Source organism: Stegodyphus dumicola, chromosome 7, assembly GCF_044657685.1.
Source record: "Stegodyphus dumicola isolate Sdum_Otavi_A_Nest chromosome 7, ASM4465768v1".
Taxonomy (NCBI): Eukaryota; Metazoa; Arthropoda; class Arachnida; order Araneae; family Eresidae; genus Stegodyphus; species Stegodyphus dumicola.
This window is the reverse complement of record NC_140774.1, coordinates 18,285,839-18,312,488: the sequence shown is the minus strand read 5'-3', so window position 1 is coordinate 18,312,488 and position 26,650 is coordinate 18,285,839. Positions and strand designations below refer to the sequence as shown.

General features: G+C 36.1%; 1 protein-coding gene and 1 non-coding gene across 17 annotated transcripts in view; one reads left to right on the top strand and one right to left on the bottom strand.

Moving 5' to 3' along the window:
• The window catches only part of LOC118184279 (tyrosine-protein phosphatase Lar-like), a 732,937-nt gene that overhangs the window by 332,457 nt on the left and 373,830 nt on the right, over positions 1 to 26,650 (top strand). The gene's annotated exons all lie outside the window — the stretch shown is intronic.
• Positions 438 to 510, bottom strand: TRNAA-CGC (transfer RNA alanine (anticodon CGC)). The gene has a single exon. It is a non-coding gene; the product is annotated as a tRNA-Ala (tRNA).

The window sequence follows — 26,650 nt, the reverse complement described above, 5'->3', positions numbered from 1 at the left end:
ATTCCACGCGATTCACTCAGCGCAGACGAGTTTCTTGGAAAAAGAAGCTTTTATGTAAAAGGTCTTTTTTGATCGCATTATTTTTGCTGCGCCAATCATGTGTGTTTCCACGTCATAATCCGATCTATAAATTTAATGACATAACCGAAATGTTGTATGTGTTCGATGTGTCTTATATGCAGAATGGTTATAAAAAAACTCTCCCGATATATGAATCCCTAGCGGCCTATCCGATCAACCAAGCGAAAGGAAATTTTAGGTATTGTTATTTGAATGTCGCTCGAGATTGGGATGATTTAAAACAATAGTCACGGTTATAGTGAAATTTTTTTGAAACTTTCGAATGGCAATACCGCCTTTTCCCGTGCAATTTATCGGCGCATTGAAATGTAGAGACATTAGGTTATTTCGAAACAGGAGGGATGAAAAAGGCGCAATGCCTTCGCCGGGACTCGAAAATCGGGCCTCTCGAATGCGAGTCGAGCATGCTTACCACTACACTACAAAGGCATGCTTAGAAGGCGGGAGAAATACCTTATATACTCCCCGCCTTTAAAGGGCGACTGGAGATTAGGGGACTCATTCGCCAAATCCTGGTGGTGGAAAATCATTATCCACCACCTTTCTTTAGTTCGGGCTCCACTGACAGACATTAGGCTATTTCGAAGCGGGAGATGTGAAAAATAAGAAATGCCCTCGCCGGGACTCGAACCACGGACCTCTGGAATACGCGTCGAACGTACTGACCATTACACCATGAAGGCATGCTTAAATACTTTATAGAAATACAAAAAATGGCTTTGAAACGATAGACGTGTAACGAAATTTGTTGGCATAAAAATTTTTCAAAGTACAGCTTTGTTTAAAGCGCCAATGACAATACAGGACAGGGTAAAAAACTGTTCTGGAATTACAAGCTTCCATTGTGTACAACGTTACGAGATTGAAGTCAGCTTCCACAACTTTGCAGTTTCGTGGCCACCTCGATTCGCCGACCTTACTCCGATGGATTTTTGGTTCTTGGGGGTTATCTGAAGTCTAGGATGTACACATCAGATCCACGGGATTTTTCAGAATTGAAAGATGGCATAAAATGTGAAGTTATACTGATTCCTCCTGCGTTATTGTGTTCGTCGTTGTTGCCAACTCTCCCACGTGCAATGCATTATCATCTGCGAAGGTGGGCACATAGAAAACTTGTAATTCCAATAAATTTTTTCCCTCCTCTCTTGTGTTGTTAATGGTCCTTGACAATGTTATTCGTTGCAAATGCTTTATCCCGGGAGTTTTTGTCACACGTGCATTGTTCCAACGTCATTTATGGTTTTTTTCAATGCGCCGACCAATTTGCGTAGGAAAAAAAGTGGATGTTGCCTTTCGAAAACCTCGAAATGTTCTCACTACAACCATAACTGTGAGATTAACATTATAATATTTGACAATAATTGAGTCTGATTCACTTACCTTGTAAACGCATGAAGCGTTTTGGAAACTGCGGTTACTTCGGGTCCCAAGATGAACATCGGAAGAACGAAGGAAAGGTAGGGGGGCAAAAGACTCGGATTTCGAAAGATCGAACGCATCAGCAGAAGATGAGGCTACAATGAAATGGATCATATAGTTTAGTGGTAACTAATAGAAGTAAGATGAAAATAAGTGTGAGAAGACCTTTCACATCCGGATAGGTAACGAAGAATCCGCACAGAATATGTTTCAAATAATAATTAAAAAATTTTAGAGCTTAGTGTTAAAATGCTAGGAGGGAAGTGTTATAAAATGCTAAGAGATAAGTGTTATAAAAAGCGAATACATCACAGCACAGCAGTCGTGACAATTTAAAAAATTTTAAATTTAAAGTTTTAGAATTGCTCAGAATTTTCGGAAGAAGAAACAGGAAGATCCGTGTTCTTCGTTTTTTTTTTTTTTTTTTTTTTTTTTTTTTTCCCTATATAAAATTGTGTTTCATCATTTACGTTTCACATTCCTCCACGTATTGCATTACGAGTGTTATTGCTTTTGCCATGTTCAGTAAGCCTTTCAAGAAGTGCTCATCAATTCTTATAATTCCTCAGAAAAATGCTTAATTTTCAATTCCTGTGTTGTTTTACCGGGATTAAAAGCAAGCCTCCTTTGCTATGCACCACTGATTGCAAACGTACTTCTTCAGTTGCTGGAGTTAACTGATTGAAGGCCGGTTTCGATTTAAAAACATTCTTAATTAGTGCCGTAAAACAAAGCGAACGACCTTATTCGGACACAGACAGGGTTGTAAGGATCCGCTGTTCGATTGTGTCTTCCACAAAAGACAAGGGCCCTCCTCGTTAAGTTCGTTCTATGCGAAGTGGTGGAGTCGTTCCACAGAGATTCGATGGGCCGTAAAAAGAGAAAGAAATTCATTCTGGCTTCCTGTTCCTCGCAGAGCAGTGGATTCTTTGGAACGCCAAATAATGGGAATGTATGTCTCGACTTCTGAAATGAACGCAGCATTGTGTACTGGTTAAAATTTAAGAAATACTAAAGTAAGGTTTAAAAGAAAGTGTTTTTGCAAAATAACCTTTCATTTAAAACTCATAAAATGATAAATGACATAGCTAAAAGAAGAAAAATGAGTTATCGTATAGTTTAATGGCAATAAAATTAAATAATTGTCTACAAAATTCATTTGCACTTTTAAACCACGAAAAATAAAAGCGTCGGGCGCCTAAATAACGAAATCGAATTGCACTGTTAACATTAAAAGATGAGAATAAAATATCCTTCAAAATAGCAATTCATTTTGTATCAATATAATAGAAACATATAAAAAGAGGCGTTTTGAAACATTTTAATGGGAAAGACGCGAAGGCTTGTGAACTCTGCCCAATGTCTTTAATGCAAAAGCTCATTTATGAACAGCTGATTACATTTCTAGAAATTATTGGACCGATGATGCACCCTTAATCTTAATACTATTAACTATTTATTGTCTAGTATTTAAATTATTAACTATTCAGTGTCTAACTATAAACTGTGTCAAAACCATTTAATGTCTAGTAATTCTAAAAATATCAAATTATTGTTTGTCTACTGATTAAACTATTAACCGCTAATATTCTTACTGTAATTGTTAGCTGACTAATAATTAACTGTTATCAAATCATAAATTAATTACCTTATAAATATTATTTGCTTTAAAAGTATTAATTGTCTGACGATTAATTGCTAATTGTTTAACGTTTAATATATAATCCTCTACCTGTAACTATTAACTATTAAAAGTTTAGGGAAATAAATCTGAAAAGGGTTGGATTTGATCGGTCGCAGTTTAATATATTTTAATAGTTAGACAATAATAGTTAACGACTATAGTTACACAATTAATAGCTAATAGTCACAGTTAGATGATTAATATTTACTGAAATTAGACAAATAATAGTTTTACTCATTAGATATGTATTTCTAACCATGGTATATTTGTCTGTCATTTTGACGTATTTGTTTGTCCACGGCTATTATGATAATATTAATCGAATGATAGCATTAAAAGATAAGAAACAATAACAGAAAAGATTCCAGTTAAACAATTTACGCGTCCAGGATCTAGCTAATATATAGGATCTTACCTTCTTGGCCACATAAACCCTACTAGATCCTTTTACCTGGCGACTTCTCGCACAGGCGTGAAATAATACCAGCACAGAAGAAGGATGAAAATAATCCTTTCATATTCTTATCAATGAACAGAAAAGTACGTACTTCTTGCTTTACACTAACACCGACAACTTGCGGTGAAACTTAAGAATTGTAACACAATAAATTTAAGCCTAAAAGAGTAGTGCTGGACTAGCATTTTAAGTTACAACTAAACTAGGTTGACTCGACAGCCTACCCGGCGTAATACTTATTCAAATAGCCAAAAGATGTATCAGCAACTCCGCATAACAGCAAGGTCAGAAACTTAACTTGTGCTGGCTAGCAAAAACACGCTCTGAATAAACTCCAAGATTCACCTGTTTAAATACTCACTTCACTTAACTTTAAATTTACATACTGGAGTTGAGGGGAAGTTGAGGAGTTCAGGAGAGATAACAAAAATTTGAATGAACGCTTGATTCAACTAAGGGAAGAACCCCTACAAGTGAGCCAATTCAGGGTTGTCTGATAAACGTGTTCCATTAAAAGAAACAATGGAAATACATTCTTTTGCAAAAAAATCGAAGCACCAAGAAGGACTTTTCGACGAAATTTGGTATGCAAAAACATCTTGATCGAACATACAAATGATCAAAGTTTGAAGGTTAATGAACAGGAATTGGCATCATAGCGCGCATTTCTAGTGCGCAATTCGCATAAAGCCAGTAACAAAGAATAAAACCATTAACAAAGGCAGAAAAGTTATCTTTTTTTGTTGCTGCCATTGTAGTTCCGTAAAGAAGCAACTGAAGATGCCATTACGACGATATCGAAGACCTTACAATCAACTAAACGACCTCGAATGTGGTCGCATTGTAGGGTTGCGTGAAGTTAGGTGGTCATGCCGAGCAATAGGCCGCCACTTGTAGCGTACAGACACTGATGTGCAAATATGTTGGCAGCAATGGTGCTACAAGGGAATTTCGGACGAAATGAAGGCTCTGGAAGGCCAAGGAGCACAAATTCGAGGCAAGAACGGATGATTGTTCGCCGCGTCCGAACCGCCCCAACGGTATCATTGTCGACTATTCAGCGCACTACAGCCACGTCTATACCTCCCGTGATGCTGTCCACCATCTCACGGCGCTTATCTGAGGCGGCTTTACGCTCACAGAGGCATTTGACCCCACAACATCGGCGGAGTCGTCTGGAATGGCGTCACGGCCGATCATCATGGCTGCCATCAGACTGGCATCGTATTGTGTTCAGCACTGAATTCCACTTCACTCTTGAAGCAGATGACCAACGTGTTCGTGTGTGGAGAGGACGGGGGCCAGCGGTTCCAATCAGCTTTTGTTTTACAAAGGCATACAGTCATAACCCCTGGTGTGATGATGTGGGGTGCTATTTCTTATGACAGCAGGTCATAGTCATCCTCCGCTCATCTTTAACAACTCAACGATATGTTGATATCATCCTGCGGCCGGTTGCATTCCCTTCATGGCACGTCATCCTGAGGGCATTTTCCAACAAGATAATGCCAGGCCATATACCACTCGCATATCTCTGGAGTGTCTTCGTGCGGTTCATAGTCATCCTTGGCCAGCAAGGCCACCAGACCTTTCACCAACCGATCATGTTTGGGGCATGGTAGGCTGCCAGATTGGGGCACCACAAAATATTGCAGATCTGGAGCGACAACTGATGAATGCCTGGCAGAATGTGTCGTAGGATGACATCAGGAACCTCTACCACTCCTTGTCTCGACGAATTCAAGTATGCATTGCCGCCAGGGACGGTTCGACCAACTACTAATTTGAACACTCAATGGGTGATTGTGAGCCGTGAACAGGTACTGTGACCTATAATCATTTTATTATCCGTGTATGAGCTATACACATATTCAGTTTCATCAAAAACAACTACTTCCTTCGAAATGCTTCGATTTTTTTGCAAAAGAGTATATTTCAGTACTTTTCTTACCTACCAGATCTATTACTTTAATATATTTTGCCCTTTTCTCCTTAAATCCAGTATTTGCTGAATGGAGCACGTTTCGAGTCAGTGACTGGGTTAAAGAAGATAAGAAGATTCCCAGGCAATTGATGGATGATAAGCTGCATCATAATTTTGATCCGTGGGAAAAAGTCCTGATTGTGACTGAGGTTACTGTGCTACAAGGTTTGTCTTATGTGATGTTACCGACTCATAGTCTGCTGTAGAGCAACTGTTACCTACTCCCTTTGTGTCTTCGCTTTTCACACTTTTATATGTGAAAAGACGTCACAGAACTCGAGCGTTAAGAAGAGCTTAACTTTGTTCAAAGAGTGTGACGATAGCGAAACGCTACCAAGATTTGTATTTTTTTATCTTATAATTTTTATTTTATAACATGTAGGGTAAAAGTAGTTCTGACTGGGCATTGGCGTAATTGTAATTTAGGCAGAAATAGATTTTTAATAGATTTTTTGAACATTTAGAATAAGTGTTCTTAAATTGAAAGTACACTAAGACTATCTACCCTGAAGTGAAAGATATCTTCATGAAGGACTTTCCTTAAGAAAATGGGTCATATTCTCACATCTGAGGAAAACCAGAAAAGCGTCAATGAATCCTTGGATCCAGGTCGAGTTACCAGTTCTGATCAGATTTATCATTTGGCCTCTGATAGGTCTTCAAAGGCGTACAATGCATAGTTTAACCACATCGGCCGCGACCATGAGCAAAAACATGTATGCACCATTCGGACCGAATAATTGATGAAATAGGGTGTGTGGATGGAACATGAATAATCATGCAGGATTTTTCTATAGATTTCAGGAAGAAGAAAAAAACTTTAAAGTATCCTGAAATAATATATTAATCATCATTTTTAATAAACTGTTCGATTACATTGTGTTTAATTTTGTGCATATATATATATATATTTATTAATAGATTTGTAAAAAGGTGAGTGTTTTCAAAGCTTAATCCTGTTAAATATACATAATTTTGTGTTAAAGTCTAATAAATAAATATTTTTGTATAATAATTTAACTATAATAATTAAATAATTATAACAACATCGTATAATTTTCATTACAATGTATTCTAATATAATTATTGTAATAATAAATAATTATCGTAATAATGCTTATAATTAATAATTATTATGTATCTTTTTTATCTTTGAACTAAAATACATCTACATTGATGTAGATGTATTTTATGCACTGAAATATGTACTGAAAAAGGAAATTTCTAAATCATTAGTTATAATAAATAAATAATTATATTATAATAAATAATTATTACTTTATTTTTTTGACTAAAATGGAGAAAATGTACAAAAACCAAAATTATTTTAGAAAAAATAATTCTTGCATAAAAGACCACAGTATTGGCAAATGTCACGTCAAATCAATTACGATCCAACTCAGATGGGATCCAACTCAAATGGGATAAATACCTGTTGGCCTTTCTTTTCTTTTTCCCTTACTACAGAAGGAATATTCCCGCTAAAACTATAGTTTCATTATTTTTAAAAGTAAACAATGAAATATACGCTGTTTATGTAAAAATGTTTTTATGCACCGAAAAAAAATTTGCTAAAATTTTTGGTTTCCAACTTTGCACATCAGTACGAATCTTCGCATTTATTTCTGTGAATATGAAATTAAGGCGCGAAAGAAAACTGACGATAGAATTGATCACTCCACGATATGAAGACTTTCCCTCCTTCGATAGTTTTTTTTTTTTTTTGGATGGCCAGTAGCTTTATTTAATAGCCATTAGCCTTGCGCCACTACAAGGAGTGGTGACCATTTCATTATGGAAGCACCTAATAGGTGGTCAGCGTAGCCGTCTATGAAGTGACGGGCAATTACAACCATGCCTTTTCCGGGATTCGAACGTGGGCCCATCGCTACGGCAGTCAGGGTATGTAACCACTATACCCGGTAGGCGGCCTTGCTTCGATAGTAAATTCCATCTTGTCATCATCCTGCGCCACATTGTTAAAACTCCATCTGGATGATTCCAAGTATTTTGGCAGAATGGCAGCAAGTTTGCCACTGTTGCCATTTTATATATCATATATATATTCCAGTTTGACGAGTTCGAACTATAACTTACTTGCAACGAAGATGGAGACATTATATTGAAAATGCGAAATCCTTATCTCAAAATTTTAACGGGACCGCTTCACAACGGTGCCCTGGCATAACGATGCCTTGACACAAGAGAGCGTGCACAAACTGAAGATCGGTTTCTCGCTAAACTTTATTTTATCAAATAATAAGTATTTCTACCCTTTTGGTTAATTTTTAATTTCACATTTTTATTTAAGATGGGAGGTTGAAATTGAACCTTGATTATGTATTTCATACCAAATACCATGCGCGATATTTTCTTGAGATCATAAATCCGAGCAGAGCCTTCCGAAAGCTGGCCAAAACCTCGGTGTCGTTCGGGAGCCTATTCTCATGTTTTAAACAAAACTAATGCAATATTTATAAGTTCGGTTATCTCATCTGGGAAGCAAGTGTGCAACTATAATCCCTCGATGGAAATCCATTAACTCCTTTACAAAATTAACTCTGAGGCAAATATTTATATATTCGGCACTTTTCCAAGTACAGTAAAGCTCCGATTATTCGAGTTACGATTAACAGAAGTTCCGTGTTATCCGAACCCAGTACAAAAAATGAAATAAAATAATAATAATAATAAAAAAAAAAAAATCGTTAAAATAGCCTCGCTCAAAAGGTAAACAATCTGTAGACTTGTGTTTTAACAGTAATTGAAATCGCAAAGATAAGAACCTCATCATTACCACGTTTTAGCTTAACATCCTCGATTCTTGCCCATTTTGCGTGAAAAATCAGTTGTTTTTTTTAGTTTTTGCAACGCCGCCCAGACGGTATAGGGATTAGGGAAGCCGACTGCGATACCAAAGGGCCCGGAATCGAATCCTGGAGAAGACATGTTTTTAACTGTCCTTCCCTACATAGGAGGCAAAGATGGCCCGCCTATTAGGGGCATCGTAATAAAGTGACCACCACTTTTGGCCTTAGTTGTATTCAAGCCGAAGTCGTCTGAGTGCCGGCCATTTGGGTGGGGGGGGGGAGGTTCACACCGCAGATCCAGTGCATAGCTAATTGTGCAGTATAGCAGTGTAGGCAAATTTTAGCTTGTTCTTTTTTTTCCAAAACGGATTGTAAAATGGATTCAAACTGGATTTTTTTCGTGATGCCTGTACGTACATGCGTTTGTGTATATTTTCGATAATTCAAAAACGATTAGCCGTATAACGTTGAAATTTCGTATATAGGACTGATACAACATCTAGTTCTGCACCTCTTTTTTATTGCAGTCGATTCAGTATTAAAAGTATTCTCTATCTATCGGTGGAAGTGCAAAAGTTCTACTCGTTTTTGGATATGCAAATTTGCAATGGAATTGACGTCACACATGACATTGTAATAACGAAAATCGTCAGCCAATCAAACATGTGAATACCTCACATATAAATGCATGTCTCGCATAGTTAATCATCTCTTAAAAAAAGGGGGGGGAACGAGAAGGAGCATATAAGACAGTGTTCGTTATACAGTAAGTAATTTAGGCAGTAAAAGTGTGCTATTGTAGAAAATTAGAATTAGTAATTAAAATGTTTAATTAATAAAAAGTAAATATGTGCAATTAAAACAACAGAATCATTGTTTATTTCTCAGAAAGTTTTCGACTTTTCAAAGAAAAATGGAATTCTTCCCTACAATCACCAACAATTCATAAGAATCGCGTTTCTTCTTTTCGCATTTCTGAACAATTTTTTCCAGTTTTAAATTTTGTAATCAGTTTTATAAAATCTGAATTTAAATTTTAAATATAAGTTCAGAAACGTGAAAAATTCTCCAACGCGATGATACACAAGTAATTAAAATTAATAGTCTATGATAAACGTTTTAAGCATTGCGGAAGCGTGTTGAAAATCCATTTTCGTGTTATCTCATCCCCAGGGTAAAGCTCACATCACTGAAGTTCGAATATCTAGCTTGCCCAGTTTTCATCTGCGTTTCACATGCCACACCTGCACGATTTGATTCGCAGACGATGCCCCTTTCTTCGTGACGCTCCACTTACCAACGAAAAAGCAGGGATGTTGTGGATAGAACGGAGAAATAAAAGGAGCGAACAGTGCGTGTCATTTGTAAAATAAACGAAAAACAAAAAGGTCGCGAAATGCGGATGGAAGGAGAAACAAATCTTTCTTCTCCCTTCATCCACCTTGGTGGTGGTGGTGGTTCTGGTCTCTTCCTTTCGGTTTTTATGTTCGATGGTCTGAGGAGAGAATAACGTAACGTGGGAGTGGAAACGGGCACGAACGTATTTTTCCGTTCGTATTATTACGGAGGCCGATTTTATGGGATATAGTATACACATATATGTATCGATTCTACGTCTCGAAAATTTGCAGTTATTGCCCCGTTCTTCCGGAAACTTCGTCGCGCCTGTCGTATGCGACTCCGTTTCTGTTTGTTTGTTACCTGACCCTGCCCCGCGTGCTTAGTGTATGTGTATATATATATATATATATATATTACGCGAAAAGTACGACGGGAAGGTTTGCTCGAGCTATTGTTGTTATTGCGAAAGTATTGAATGTTTTGTTTTGTCATCGCGAAAACACTCCGAATCCACGCATGAATTTTTTTTTTTTTAATTTTTTTTTTTTTTTTTTTTTTTTTAGAGTATATGGCGGAATTGGGTGAGGGAGTGTGGGTTTCTTAGGATTCATGAAAGTAATATATTTATTCAATTTCCGAGGAATTGTTTTCTTGCCCTAAACAATTGAATGGTTATTCTAGACGTGTACCAACGCTAAATGTAAATTTTCAATGTAAAGTGTATTTTGCGATCGAATACATAACAGCAGTTCTCATTTGTTTTCGGAAACTTGTGTTTTTCAGTTTTATTTGCGAATACCACTTACTAAATACTAGTAAAATAGCTTTATTATTTTTTTTTTTTCATATATCACTGATCAGCGTCTTAAAAATCTGCTTGTTTTGAAAAAGTTTATACCATACGTTTTTGGTAACAAATAATTTGTTCGAAACGTTTTAAAAATAAACTCGCATAAGTGTTTAGACAGTTTGAACAAAGTTGTTTATATTGCTGCTTGCGTACGGGTTCGTAATGTATTGAATGTACATAGTACCGTTAATAACCTGATCAAATTTATTTGATGAAAAGAAACACGTTACGGTTCTGGAACTTTTTACAAAATTACTCGTACAGATCTTGTCAGTAGCGCAAAGCACAAACAGTAGTTGCCCTTCAAACTACTAAGAACGCTAAACACAACGCAATGCAAAGTGCATCTAAAAGGCGAAACTCTCACGGATACCTCAATACTCCGCATTCAGCTCTGAATTACATACAGTGGCCAATGAAAACCAAAAATCAGTATTTTATTGGACCACCTTTTGCACGGATAACTGCTCTGATTCGTTTGGGCATCGAGTCTACATGCCTCTGGTGTGCATTTACATCCGGATAATACCATGCATTGGCTATGCCAGCTTTTTAGATCTTATACATTAGATGTAAGAGGAGAGTGCTGTCGCATGCGTCTTTCACACACATTTTTTATGGGTTAAGATCCGGGCTATGCGGTGGCCAGGGAAGGCAATGAAAGTCGGACTGATGTTCAGCGAATCAATTTTGAACAACTTCTGGCACGATGTATAGTGGCATTGTCATTGTGTATAGTGGCATAAAGTATCCGTCGTCGTCAGGGTAAAAATGCAACATTGCAGGGTGCGCTTGATATGCCAGTATATTTAGGTATTTCACGGCTGTTTATTTACCCTCAAGGAACACCAGGGCACCACTTCCATGCCAGCTGAATATGTTCCACATTACGGATACTTCCAACAGACCCTTGCACAGTGCGAGTAAGGCAAGATGGCTTCATGGGATTCTTAATTTTTTTTTTACGTATGTAAGTAGTTTGGTCTGCTCCAGGAACGTAGACAGAATATAGTATTGTGAATATTTAATTAAGGTATATGCACCGGTACTGGTTTATAAGGTATATCTTCAGTTTGTATGTAGCATCGTGTATTTACTAAGGAATATGTATGAACTAGAACAGGTGTATAAAATATATTTACATATGTATGTAAGATAAAAATATATGATTCAAAATTATAGATTAAACTATAAACATTAATTCTTCCTCTCTATTCTAAAATCGTAATAACTTCTTTGCATTGCGTCATTTCTAGATCACTCTATGGCCCGCGCAACTCTGATGACGTAATAATTAAGAACTGAAACTGTCCCTGTAAACCAAAACTTTTCTCTTCGCGTGCCTCCATCTTGCATAACTACGCACTTCAGCTTTGCTCTTTACTCTGCTAAGATGTAATTTCGCTGGCTTGCTTTCTATCTCAACAATATCAAAAATGTAAATCTTCTGTGGAAAGGCACGACTAGAGTGCCAAGTGATTGTGGCCACAAATATCAATTGGAAATAAAAATGGAATTAAAACTGCCTCGACCACCAAGCTTTTTAAATACTACGCAATCAAAATTCTTCTTCAGTACGGGTCTAATCACGCATCTACAGTGCATCTACAGTGTTCCGACATTTTCCTTTGCTTATATTATGACATGTATGTAACATAACTGGTCAGTATGTCAGCTAATTTCAATGTAAATCAGTAACATTCAAGCATAAGTAATGTAGATATGTCTGCGATGTGTGTATATAGTGTAAACAAGCGTGTTCTAATGCATGTTAATTTTTTTTAATTATTTTTTAAATTTTTTATTGTGCTAGGTGTATATGCTAGCTCTGTCTTATTATTCCAAAGCAAATTAAGGTAATGTCATGTAGGTATTTAGAAAGTATATGTATGTAACAGAACTGGATTGTATGTCAGTAAATATGTATAAACAGAAACATGTAAATAACTACTAATGTATATCTGCCCTTGTTTAGCCATGTACAATGATATTTTTGAAGATTCAATAAACACTTGACCCGGGCACTTTGGGCGGGAGTCTACCCGGTGGCATTTGGTTCGCGGAACTGCCAACCGGATGGTCCAGGTGTTGGGTTTGGGCGTCTTGGTGCAAGCCTCCCATGTGGCCTCTCTGGCTTTACTCTGGATAAGGGCGGACGTGGCCCTATATGCTAATTAACTTAATAGTAAAGGGGAGTGGCCACGTCCTCCGTCACTATCACTATCATGGAATTCTTGCCAAATTCGGCGTTTTCGATCAGCGCAAAATAAGGTGTAGCGTGATTCATCTGACCACATTATCCGTTTCCAATCCTCAGTTGTCCAGTGTCTTTTTTCCTGACATCACTGTAAACGAATTCTTGCATGTCGGGCAGAAATATGGGGTTTTCTCACAGGCACCCGACTGACTATGCATTCCTATCCTCTGCAATTCTCAGCGCATGGTTCGAGCTGTAATCTGCGGGGAAGAGCCTTGATTGACGATCTGTGTCAGTTGAAGCACAGTAGAGTCCCTGCTCTGCCGTAGACTCCGTCGATTACTCTCTTGTAAAAATATGCTCGAACCGCAGTTACATCTTTTAGAGAAGGACTGTGAGTTCTGATTCCAACTTTTGAAAACCTTTGATATGGCTGATTTTGAGAACTCAGTGAGATTTACTGTCTTCGAATTCGAGAACCCTGCTAACCGGACAACAACAATAAGTCTTTTTTTCAAATGGTGAAAGATCTGTCGTTTTTCCCATTTTACTTTATTCTTCGCGAAAAGCACTCTTACTTCTACTGCATTCTTACCAAGTGCACCCACGCCATTTAAAAAAAAAAAAAAAAAAAAAAAAAAAAAAACATACTTTATTTCTAGCCTAGCATTGAAATGAAAATCTCAAAGGTTTCTAATTCATTGGCCAGTGTGTGTATCAACTACTTTTCAGAAACTGATGCCTTACCCGGTTTTATATAGTTTTCTCCTGACCGTTGAGAGATTTCCAGTATCTTCCTCTTCTGGAAATTTTTGCAAGGTATATATGGTGGCCAGATACCGTTACAGCTATAAATAGCATCAATTACAGTTATTCAGTTACCATACCCATTACAGTTATACAAGGACCAGACAAAATATCACCAAGTTTGGAGCCAAAAATGAGTCGCCAAAACCATCGCCATAGCGAGTTATCCTTTACTGAATGTTAGACTTACCCTGTATTCTTACTTTAACGGCAGAGCCTTGCTTCTTTAGATGTTCACTCTATGTAATACAGGAAAAAAATACTACGATTTCACATATAGTTTCACTAAAATTATTTACATATGTATAAAATTTGTAACAATATTTAATAAAAGCATGATAAAATGGTGACATTCAGTATTTTGTTGGGTATTCTTTAGCTGTAAATACACTTTTCATGCATTCAATTACATTTTTTCATGTAAGAATGCTCCGTTTAGTTTGTTTTAGTTTTTATATTCATTAAAGAATACTATTCTTTAATGAATATTCATTAAAGAATACAAAAATTCAAAATGTCCGATCATTTTTATGAGCCACTGTATTTTAAGTAACAAGAAACATTGCCTAACGAAGCATTTCAACGAAAGTTTTCGGTGTCCGAATTATTATGTGAATTACTTTTTAACACATTTTGAACAAATTATTAAATCATCACTAGGAATATTTTAATATCTGTTTTGTTGAAGCTGGGCTGAAAAATAGTGAAACATAATGCGTTAGAAAAATGTTGTATTTCAATAATTAATGCAAGATGTGTGCAATTAAAGTTAAAAAACACAAGTGTCCGGAAACAAATGTGAGTCATTGCGTTTGTATTTCTGCTTATATTGTGCAATTCTGCTCAGTTTGGATGTAGCACAAAAAGCATTAAATTTTCTCTACCCGTGTATAACAATTTTAACTTGTAAAGCAGAACAATCGATTTTTAGCACTTCTGTAAACCGTGGATTTGCTTAATATTTAATTTAATTATTGATTGTTTCAGAACTCTGCAAGTACCTGCGTATTTTTCAAGCACCGCACAGCAAAAAATAAACTTCCGAATACCTCCTTCAATCTCTTTTCTCGACCGTATAATGCAGCGTTTTTGAAGAAAAGTTAAAAATTCTGAAAAACTGACTTTCCAACAAGTCCTGAAAAAAGTCATTCGAAAAATAGCCCCAACAAAGTGCTTTTAAAAAGAGCAGGCAAATATTCATCTGACACTGAGAATAAAAAGTTCTTTTCGACCTGTGTTTGGAGTACCATGTAACGCGAAGCGCTTCATGGTATTCTTTGTTTTTTAAGTTTTGTTTCTTTTTTTTTTTTTTTTTTTTTCCCAGTGGCTTTGTGTGTCACGTGGCGCTAGCAAAAATTTCCTTATTTAATCTTCTCAAGAATGTAATTATCCAATTGTATATCCTTCACTTCCGTTTACTGAAGTTTTATTGGATAATTCAGCCGGAATGTGAAAAAGAAAAACGCTATATTTTTCTAGATGTTTTTCGGAGTATTTTCAAGGGTTTGCAAAGAACGGTCAGTTTAAAAAAATTCCTTTTGTAAAAGATTCTCTTAGAGGAGCCAACTGGTATTTGTGAAACTTTGGATACTTAAAAATCTTTCGTGACAGTTGAGCCATCCAACGGGTGTAGTGGTTAGCGGGTCTGACTCGGGTTTTCGGGTTCGAATTCCGGAGAAGGCGTGGATGTTTGTAAATGTATAGTGTCGATGCTGCATGGCAGCTTTCCAAATATGCGACAACCCGAAAGTCCTCTTGTATGGATGGCTGGAAAGCGAAAGGGAGACCCTCGGATCCATCCCCTCGGGTGCTCTCTATCAAAATCGGGGGTAGAACTGTGCTAAATCGCACTGTCACCTGCGTGGTGCTCAAGGCTGTTGCCACGGTATTTCGTTGGCTTGTTCTGATGTTACTGTCAGAGAAGTGAGATAAGTCACAGTCATGTGAGTTGGAATCACATGTTATAACTCAAAAATGTTCAGAACCCGCAAATGAGTTTTCTAAAAGTCTGAGTTTTACTGTATCGGTTTTGAAAATAATAAAATAGGTTGTAATTAGAAGAAAAAACTTGTAAGCAAATCATTAAGAATATTAGGTTTTAAATTGAGTTTGTTTGTGTATTGTTCCCATAGCTGATGTAATTAGCGTAGAGTAAACATCTCGATAGAAAGTTAAAAGCAATAATAGAAACTGTATGTTTTTATGAAACTGTGTGTTAAAGTTGTTTATTTACTGTTCCTATGTTAAGCTTAGCTGATGTGATTAGCGTAGAATAAACATCACGACGGAACTTCACAAGCAAATTAAAAAGAATTCTATGTTTTTAATTAAGTTGTTTATTTATTGTTCCTAATTTAGGCATGGCTGATGTGATTAAATAAACACCGCGATGGAAAGTTAGAAGCAAACTAATAAGACTTTAATTTATTATTCCTAAGTTAGGCTTAGCTGATGTGATTAGCGTAGAATAAACACTACTGTAGCAATTGCAAGCAATAACAAGAACTGTATGTTTTTAATTAAGTTGTTTAATTGTTCCTATGTTAGGCTTAGTTGAAATGATTAGCACAAAATGAACGTCGCCACGGAATGTTACAAACAAGTAACAAGAATTCTGTATTTTTAATTATATTGTTTAATGTTATTTTAGTTAATGTGTATTGTTATTTTTAGTTCAAAGGGGCAATTTGCCCAGAAGGACTATTAATTTCATTTTGGCATTTTGCGATGATTCACTATAAAATTGTGAATCACTTTTCAAATTGTTGCCACCGAATACTTATTATTAAATTATATTTAACGAAATTAAATAATGAAGAATCAGCATGAATGCAGGTATGTTTCTCTCGTCGTGAAAAAATGACGGTACCTAGAGACATCAAATTTCGAATTACGTGGTCCTCCACTCGAATATGGGCATCTGGAAGCCGGAATTTGGAATTTGTTTTATTATCTATTTCATATTTTGTAACACTTTAACGAATTTTTGTTTAGTATAGCGAATATTGCTTTAAAAATAACGAAACTAATTCTTAATTTGAAGTAATATAATTTTAATAGGAGTATTCCCCTTGCAGCTTAATGCGCGAAAATACTAGATATGTTTTTGGTTTTCAAAAGAATTGTTTTGTATTGAATGAAATATATACATACCTTCTTACCCGGCTCGGTGAGTTTTTTTTTTTTTTTTTTTTTGGTCTTAAATGTCGGTAAATTGTGCGTTTTTTGCTTTAAAAGTGATTGAATTATGTTGTTTTTCTGTTCAGTTTAAGGTTTTTGTGCCTTTAGTTAATCGGCATGCAATAGTTGTAGAATTATCAACAACTTAAAATCGTAGATTTCGCTAGGCCTAACGAGGCGGCTATTTCTTTACATTTGAAACTCTTAGTAGTGTAGTGAATAAAATCAGTTGGTGCACCAACTTGAGTTTCTTTTTGCTGAGTGGGACCGAAAGTTAACTTTAAATTTTTGGTCACCAAAAATTTGGTCTTCCTGTCCGTTGGCCGAATAGCTTGTTTTCCCATAGAAATTCTGATTTTAGTTGCAAATGTTTTTAGAACTGTTTTAAACTGCATTTTGGATTTTAGATATTTTTTCTGCATTTTACAATGTTTAATGAAGGCGTTTTGAGTTTTTATGTATTTCTGCCTTGCTGCGAAGTAAGAACTCAACGGATTGATTAAGAAACATATTTCTAATGAAATACGAAAAAATAAATTTAAACGAAGTTTAGCAAAAAATGTGCATAATATAAAGGCTGTGCAAGGAAATGATGTGGTATCCACATCTGATTTTTTTCCTTGGTTCATATAAAAATACGTCACAAGGATTATTGTTTCTGTTTGGGAATTATTACTTGTTTAGCAAAATATGTAAACAATTCCTGATATTTAAACTGATCGGCAGTGGGGGGAATTGGTTTTTGATGTCACAGATTCGTTAGAGAATGTGAGGCTAACTAATTAATAAAAGAACCACTTATTTATAGAAGAACGTGTTTCTTTACTAAGATGAAATAAAATTCATCTTGAGAATATTTGTTTTTGTATATATTGTTTATTACGTCCATTATCCTTGAGACAGATTGAAATGTAATTGAAATAAGGGGAGGAAGACTATTAACCATTTTATACACCAAAGCATTCTTATTTTTTTTTTTTTTCTTTTTTTCTTTTCTTTTCTTTTTTTTTTGGCAACAACGGAAAGAACTTAATCGTAAGGAGACCATGTTTCGTTAGAGCTTTCGGAAGTCTAAATTGTAGATCCATTGAGAAAGAATACTTTGCAGAAGAATAATTGAAATCCTCAAAAGCCACAATGCTGATAATCTTCAGCACACTCTATTTAAAAATTAATTATTTGCGGTTAACGAGGGAAGTTAAATTACAATGCAAAAGGAGACGCTAAAGCCGATTTCCTTCGATTTCCTTTAGATGGGATTCTTGTCCTGTGTGTTTCCCTGCGTTGCTTGATTAATTAGGCAGGGATTTATTATCTTCCTACTGGAACGGTGGGTGATATGTCTTCCGCTTTGCAGCGGTTGGTTAATAGCTTCATGCTTAGTTAGTGAATTTCTGTAACAGCTATTTGTGGCCTATTGCCAAGAGTTAATAATATAGTGTAGCACACATAGAAATAGTATTATTTGCTGTAAGATGATAGTTTAAAATTGCAATCAATTTTCGTCCGGTTTTGGTATGGCTGTGCGATAATTACGTTGAACAAATTGAAAAAGATCTTACAGAGGGACAAGTACCAGGCGACGAAAAAAGTATGAATACAAGTACAGGGATTCCGTAAATCATGTGAATATTGCCATAGAAAAACACAATTCCTTTATTTTAATGGTGAAATCAATCATTAAATCGGACCTGAACCTCACAAGTGGCCGATCGGCTAGAGGGTTGCTGACTGCTTGTACGTAGTTCGTTCTGGGTTCGATTCCAGGCGAACCGGCTGACTGCATGCTTGGTTACTTCCTTGTACGAAGTATTGTACTCATGAAAAATTCCATGTATCATATTTCAAATAAGATATCCATTTTTAACGCTTTTGAATGGAATTTAACGATGTTTTTGCGTGACATCTGTGCGGAAGGACAGAATAAAAGACTGGAATATTCAAATGGATTATAAAATTGATTTAAAAGGGATTCAGAAGATATTTTTTCGGGATGTCTGTACGTACGTACGCACGTATGTATGTTTATATCTTGCTTAACTCAAAAACAAGTAGCCTCAGAACACTGAAATTTTGTGCATGGGACAGCTATAACATGTAGTTAAATATGATGTTCCGAATGGCAGGAAAATGTTTATAGCTTTGTTAGAAACTTCTGGGGATTTTGCATGAAACTGAAACCAAAAATTTAGGAGATGCTCTGGCTGAAATTAAGTTTGAACGTCGAATCTTTTCGCATGTCGATAATTTGTTACCTTTCTTTCATTTGCAAGTCTTCTGATTTATCGTAGTACTCGTACGGATTTTTTATTAATAATACTAGTTAACTAGTGTGAATGTAATTTTCTTTTTGAACTTTTATTTTAGCTTGCAGAATCGCGGTTTTTGACTCTCGGCATAAGACCACTGGTATATAAATTAACGCAAGATAAGTTCAAAATGGAAGTTGGTAACGTTTTAGCTGTAAGGTTTTAGCTTGATTGTTATACTCAATGACTTCTCTTCAGGCACGTCCTATATAGCCTTTTAAAGCGAATATAATTAGTAAGTTCCAGATAAATGGCTCATTTGTCTTCTATTTGGGTCAGTGGCAAACCAAATAGTTGCTTGTCACACTTTTTTTTTTTTTTTTTTCTTTTCTGTGCGAGAATAGCGAAGGTATTGTTCTAGTTATGCCTTTCCCATTTTGTCCTGTGACAGGATTATTCACTAACGTTTCTCATTTTCCGTAGCAGCGAAAAGCACTTATCTCTTTGGGCTTTGATTCGGCGTATTTATGAATGCATGATTGTCAAAAACACTTTGCTCAAATGCTCTCGTAGAATTGCGTGTATCAAATCTAGAGCAAACCTTTCATCGTCGTCTTTTTATGTTTGTATGTTGTGTTTTGGATACCATTGTAGGTGTTTAATTTTCAATGTCGGAAACAGCGCTGTAGGGATATCCATGTAGAATTTCCTTAGGTTATTTTGTTTAGACCGTGAAACATATTATTAACGCATTTGTTTTTACTAATTTTTTTACAAAATTAATTAAGCAACTCAAAATATTAATCTTCTACAGAATTATCTAAAAAAGCTTTTGTCAGGAAATTGATTAGATATTCTTAAATTGTATCTCCCCCCTTGTTTTTAAGTCCAAAGGGACAATTTCCAAAAAGGCCTATTAATTTCGTTTTGGCATTTTGCGCCGTCTGCTATAAAAGAAGGCGTTTCACTTTTTGAATTTTTGCCACGAAATATTAGAGCCCTGCATTATATAAAAAGCAATTAAATGATAGGGAATCTGCATGAATGTATGCATGTTTCTCGCACTGTGGGGAAAAAGAAAAGCGACGGTATCTGGAGACATCAGATTTTGAATAACGTAGTCTTCCACTCGCTTATGGGTATCTGGAAACCCAAATTTGAAATTTGTTTTATTATCCAGTAGAAATGAATCCGAGAATAGATATGTAAACTGCGAGCTCCGCGAGGACATAAAAACGCCTTAATAAACCCTCTGCTACGACGTTAAAATCTGAAACCTTTCAGATTTTCTTTTTTCAGTCAGTGACAACACATTGCGTTTAAATAGCTGAGTTTATTGACATCAAAATGAAAGCTAAAATATCTTAAATTTTTCCGAATGTCAACACGCTGTTGCCTTGAAAGATAAAATTTTGATGTGAACACCATACGACATACTTTGTACGGCCTATTGAACTATACACATTCTTTTGCAGCACTTATTTCCTCAAATTTCGTTACAGATATATTTCGCATTCAATCAATTCAGTTCTCACTTCGTATAAAAAAATACATTAAAAAATTAAAACGTCTTTATTAAAAATCGTAAAATACAGAAAAAAATTAATACCAAATACAGGTAAAAACAGTTTAAAAAATTTGCTTTTAGAATTAAAATTTCTATGGGAAAACAAACCTTTCGGTCAACGGGCAAGAAGACAGAATTTTCGATGCACAAAATTGAAAGTTAACTTTCTGTCCCATTGACAAAAAGACACCGAAATCAGTGCACCTACTGATTTAATTCTCTATTCTACTAAGAGTTTCAAATATACACAAATGGCATATTCATTAGGCCTAGGGCCACTTAAACTAAAGGCTTAGAAAGCCTTAACCGGAACCTAAGAACAGCATAATTCAATCAAAAATCATAAACGCAAAAAATACACATTTTACCAACATATAAAAATACGAAATTTAAGCTCACCGAGCCAGGTAACAGAGTGGGTATATATATATATATATTAATATAAGATTGGTGCAGCCGTTTCCGACGAAAAAGGAAGGTCGTGTTATAGCAGTCTGATATACAAAATTTCAGCGACGGCTACTCATTCTTGAGTTATGCGAGATACATACATATATGTACGTGTATACTCCACGAAAAAATGCTTTCTAAAACCATTTTAAAATCGGTTTTGGAAAAAAAACTTACGCTTTATTCTGCCCGTACGTGCAGATGTCACACACACACACACACAAAAGCCCACCAGCGGCCGAGCGGTAAAGTCGCTGAACACTGGTAGTTCGGTCCGCGGTTCGAATCCCGCGAACGGGCTGTCTGCATGAGTGTTTTCGTGGTTTTCCTCATGTGTAACGTGTATACGAGCCAGTTTCCCTTAGAAAGTCCTCCACGAAGGCACCCCTCCTCTTAGGCAGATAGCCCTCGAGGCTTTGCCGTAATTAAATAACCTAACCTAACCTAACCACACACACACACACAAAACAAAACAAAAAAAAAATCGTTTAAACGGATTCTAGAGCAGTCAAAATGGTTATTTTTGTTGAAATATGATACCCGAAATTTGTCTCGAATTCAATACTGGCTTTACTTCGTACAAGGAAGTAAAAAATGTTTCATTTGGAGCAGCTTAACTCTTTGCTTTTAAATCTCAGTTTGTTAATCAGTAATTCTTTAAATTCGCATAAAATATGAAGTAAATCGAAATGAAATTCAAAATTCAAGCTCCCAGATGCACATGTTTGGGTGGATTATGTGTATCGAAAATCTGAGTGACTTTATGTGTCGTTTTATTGCAATACGATTAATCCTATCGTAGCTTTATTTAAAAGATTTATTCCCTGATTAAGAATGATGACGTGCGATTGGTTAGTTTGCCTCAAGGTATATCCGATTTGATGGACGTAGATGAATATTTGGAACGTCTATGCATCGGACCTTTCACCTTGAATCATTGCTTAACATCGTGCCGTTGCTTAGCAACTGCCTTCTCTAGAGCTTTTGCGATGAGCACATCAGTGCAGTTTTATTGACACCTCTGGGGATTTTGCATTTTCTTGATTTATCAGCTCTCGAAGTAGGAATAAAGATGTATGAACTACTCTTGAGTTTTTGAACATTCGAAGCGCCTGTTCAAAATGAAGCTCCAGGAATTGATCCTGTTCTTCTTACTCAAGACCTTTGTATTGTTATATTGAGCTTTTATCTAAGCTGGGAATTAAATCTAGTTGCAAATCGGTTCACAACGGACAAATTACAAACAAATTTTGGAATTTTGAAACAGCTCTAAAATAGATACTCAAAATAACAAGTTTTCAGGTTAAAATTAAACGGTACTAATCTTGGGCGAAATCCAGCCCACCTAATCGGCAAAAGTCGGTTTTACGACCGTACAGGGCATCGCCGAGTCCAACCAAAAACCGTAGGCGACCAGCTACTCAGCCGTGTCCCGAAGTAGCCCTAAAAATACGTTAAATTAAACTAGAAACGTATGGAGCTTTAACCTTTTATCTAACAGCTGAGTGTGTAGAAACCTCGTGAACACTTAAGGAATAATCGCTTTAGTTCAGAAACAGAAACGTAAAACTCAAGAAGGGTTAATTACCCTTTATTTCTCAAAATAAGAACTTACAGCCGGCTCCTTCTCAGAGCGTACAGCAAAGCCTCCACTTAAGCTTGAACTCAAAGTAATAAGAAATAAAACTTAACTAATGCTTAGCTAAAGGATATAGCCGAAGCTATCAAGAATTTCTAGAAGCCTTGAAATATCAAAGTAATTGCCTCGTAAATATCAATTAAGCGGGCGAAGCTATCAAGGGCCTGAAATACGGCCGAGCGTAGTAATAGCGAGCCAAAAGGCGAACGCGCGCTAGTCAGAAACTGGCTCTCTAAACCGTGAGTGGAACTTTGACTTAAATGCCACTCTTACTCATTTGTTTATACTAACTAAAATGTTAGTATAAAGAAACTAAATCAAATCTTAAAAATATATTCCGCCTAAAGTATACCAATACATGACTTTTTTAAACTGTGCCTGAATTTAAATGGCATAAAAGGTTAGCGAAAGAAACTTAAAATAACTAACTAATAAAAACCCATGTTAAAAAAACAATAATTTTTTAAAAAAGCTGCATTTATATGTTTTTTATACTCTCTCTGAGCTTGCAGTTTACCAGTCTGCTCTTACACTCACGCCTGCTAACCCATTTTGTTTTTCGTCTTTTAGCTTTGATGCAATAAATATTAGTAAATGATAAAGAACCACTTGACACAAAACATCAGGTCTTTCTTTATCATTTATTATATCTTTCATTATATCTTTTATATATACATATATACAGATGCCCTACTATAAGGTGGACCAACCTTCTGGGAACTAACGAACCGAAATGTCGTTTCCCTTTTTTTCATTTCTACATCACATGCATTCTCCTTCAAGCAGTTCAAGCAATTCTACATTCTTTCTTTTTAACAAGGCTATCAGATCGAACATTTAAAAGAATATTCTTTGCATTTTAAACATTAGTTAAATGGCCCGGTAGCAACAAGATAGAAGGGTAAACTAACCCTTTATTATTCCAACTAAGGCTTAACAAAACTTCGTCTTGGAGTGTACAATAAAGCCGGCACTTTGTCTTAAGAGACTAACAATAATACTAAACTAATCTTAACTAAGGAGATATAGCCGAAGCTATCAAGATTCTAACAGAATTGCACCCTTAACGTTAATAGACTGCGAAGCTATCAAGAGCCCAAAGTACAGCCGAGCGTGATCATAGCTTACGAGAGAGTAGCCTAAAAAGGCGGACGAGTGCAGCCAGAATACCTGGTATCTCTCTCACTAAGACCGAAGAACTTCGCGGTTAAATGCTGCTCTTCCTCATTATGTATTCAGACGTGATTCTAAAACTATGTTCTGGCCGCAAGTAGTAAGTTGAAGTTAAGAATTAATAGGAAAGGAAATTTAACTCAAAATTTAACTGTTAATAAAATAAAAATAAAAATAATCCTTACACACTTTCTGTAAATATCTAAAACCAACTCTCTACGGATTTGGCCCAAAGCCGTTCAGCATGGTTGCTTTCTTTACTGACTACTATGATAAACCAACAGTTAGTTAACGATATTAGTAAGTTACAAAATAGTGTCGTGTCTTTGAATCTCACGTATTCTCTGCCGGATGTTCTCTAGCCATCTGAGGATAATTGTTCTTTTTATTATTATTATTATTTAGTTTTTTTAACCTTTCCTCTTTGTTTTCTTCTGACAGATTATCTGTATAATTACCCACTCCTATTTTCGTAATTGTTACGTCTGTCATCTTTCATACTTAGATGTCAGGAAGAGAAGGACAAGTCAACGCAGGACACTGAACCGATCTCTTACGACAATGTTCATTTTACTTTCTCTCTTTTATAGTTTAATCTTCGTTATCGTCATTGCTTGTTACGCTTGCACTTTGTTCTACTGACTGTTCAGTTGTAGATCGCAGAGAAGATATTTTGTCTTGTGAGGCATTCGAATGCGGTAATCTCCCGTTCCAGACTTTCTCAGTTGAGCCTTCGTGCCCTTTCAGCCTGTCTTGATGGGGTGGGTATAAACAATTCCCATTTCAGAATTTCATTCAGGATCAATGCGAAACGCGATAGGAGGCCAGGAGACTGTGATATCACTATGGCTATTCCCTGTTTAAATTTCAGACGCTGATTAAATAAAGATCAGTGACATTCGGGATTATATCTAATATACATATATATATATATATTTTAAAAGACGTTTTTAAAATTTGAGTACGGTATAGTATTACTATTTTGTTGAAACAGATTCCTAAATCTCAAAGCTGAAATATCGAAAGTAAAGAATTGCGTGGAAACAGAAAATTGAAAGCTTTTGAGGACTTGGCTAGCATTAAATCTTTATTAAAAATATTGTTACGAATTTTGTATACATGTGAATAATTTTAGTGAAATTGTAGTATGTTATAGCAGACTCATATACAAAATTTCAACGTTCAAGGGCTAATTTCCTTTTTGGGGGAGGGAAGAGTCCTTTCCATACATACAGATGTTACGGGAAGAAACAATTAAACTGGATTCGGTGGTGTGCTGTGTGTGATGTATTTAATTATGGCAAAGCACACTAGGGCTATCTGCCTAAGGGGAGGGATGCCTTCGTGGAGGACTTTCTGAGGGAAACTGACTCGTATACACGTGACACATGAGGAAAACCACGAAAACACCCATGCAGCCAGCCCGTTCGCGGAATTCGAACCTCGGACCGAACTACCAGTGTTCAGTGTACCGCTCGGCCACTGAAACTGGATTCGGAAACAGTCAAAATGGTTATTTCGTTGAAATGTGACACCCGAAATGTTTTGCGACTACAATACTTCTTTTACTTCGTATAAGGAAATAAAAAGGCACAAAATACGCAGGGAAATATGGTTATATATTGTACGCTTTGGCATTGACAGTATATATATATATTTAGATCGCTGAATTTGTTGCTCAGAATTGCATTAGTTCACATAAAACCTAGATTAAATATTAAAAAAAAAAGCTTAAAATTTGAGCTCGCTCTGAAGCGCCGGGTTGAGGACTGTAAATAGATGCCCTGTTTTTTGGGATGCTAGGAAAAAAAAATACGCATGCATATATATGTAAGATAAAAAATATGTAAATCAAAAATATAATATAAAGCAACTCCTTATTCCCTTTAATTCTACCTCTCGGTTCGAAAAATCGTAATAACTTCTCTCGATTGCGTTATTTGTAGATCATTCCGCAGCGCCGACGACGCAATAATTGGGAACTGAAACTTTAAACTCAAACCAAAAACTTTCTCTTCGTGTCCTTCCATATAAGATAACTACGCACTTCAACTTCGCTCTCTGCTCTGCTAGGGTGTAATTTCTCTGTCTTGCTTGCTATCGCAATAATATCAAAAATGTAAATGTTCTGTGAATAGGTACGACTAGAGTGCCAAGTGATTGTGGCCACAAATGTCATTTGCAAATAAAAATGGAATTAATATTGCCTCGACTGCCAAGTTTCTTAGATATACCATCTCAACATGTTTAGTATACTACGCAATAAGATTTCTTCCTCTTCAATTTGGATCTGCGATCTATCGTATATAGCTATTACGCATCAACATAACTCCGTCTTTTCCTTCCTTTTATTACATGTACACAGATAGACACATTCTTCATTCTTTAATAGTAGATGTAATGATCCAGCTGCTTCGTGTTTTTTGTATGATGATTAGGGTCTTAAGTGTAATTCTTCCTTGTATATATTTCCTGTGGTGCTATCACACTTTATCACTCTGGGCACTGCCACAGAGGGCCGGTTCTTAACTTGGCTAAATTAATTGGCCACAATTGACAGCTGTCATGTCAAGGTACTCGTCGGTATTCCACTTTCAGTGCATTATTTTGTACGTTGTTTTGAATTAATACTTATCTGTTTGCGGACTAAGTGTCTCTCCAGTGGCTTCAACTGATTCCTTCCGGTTAGTTGTCTGACCCGTCTCATATCGAGCGAACTTAAGGAGTGGTGGTAACTTTCTGCTTATTTATTACTGCGC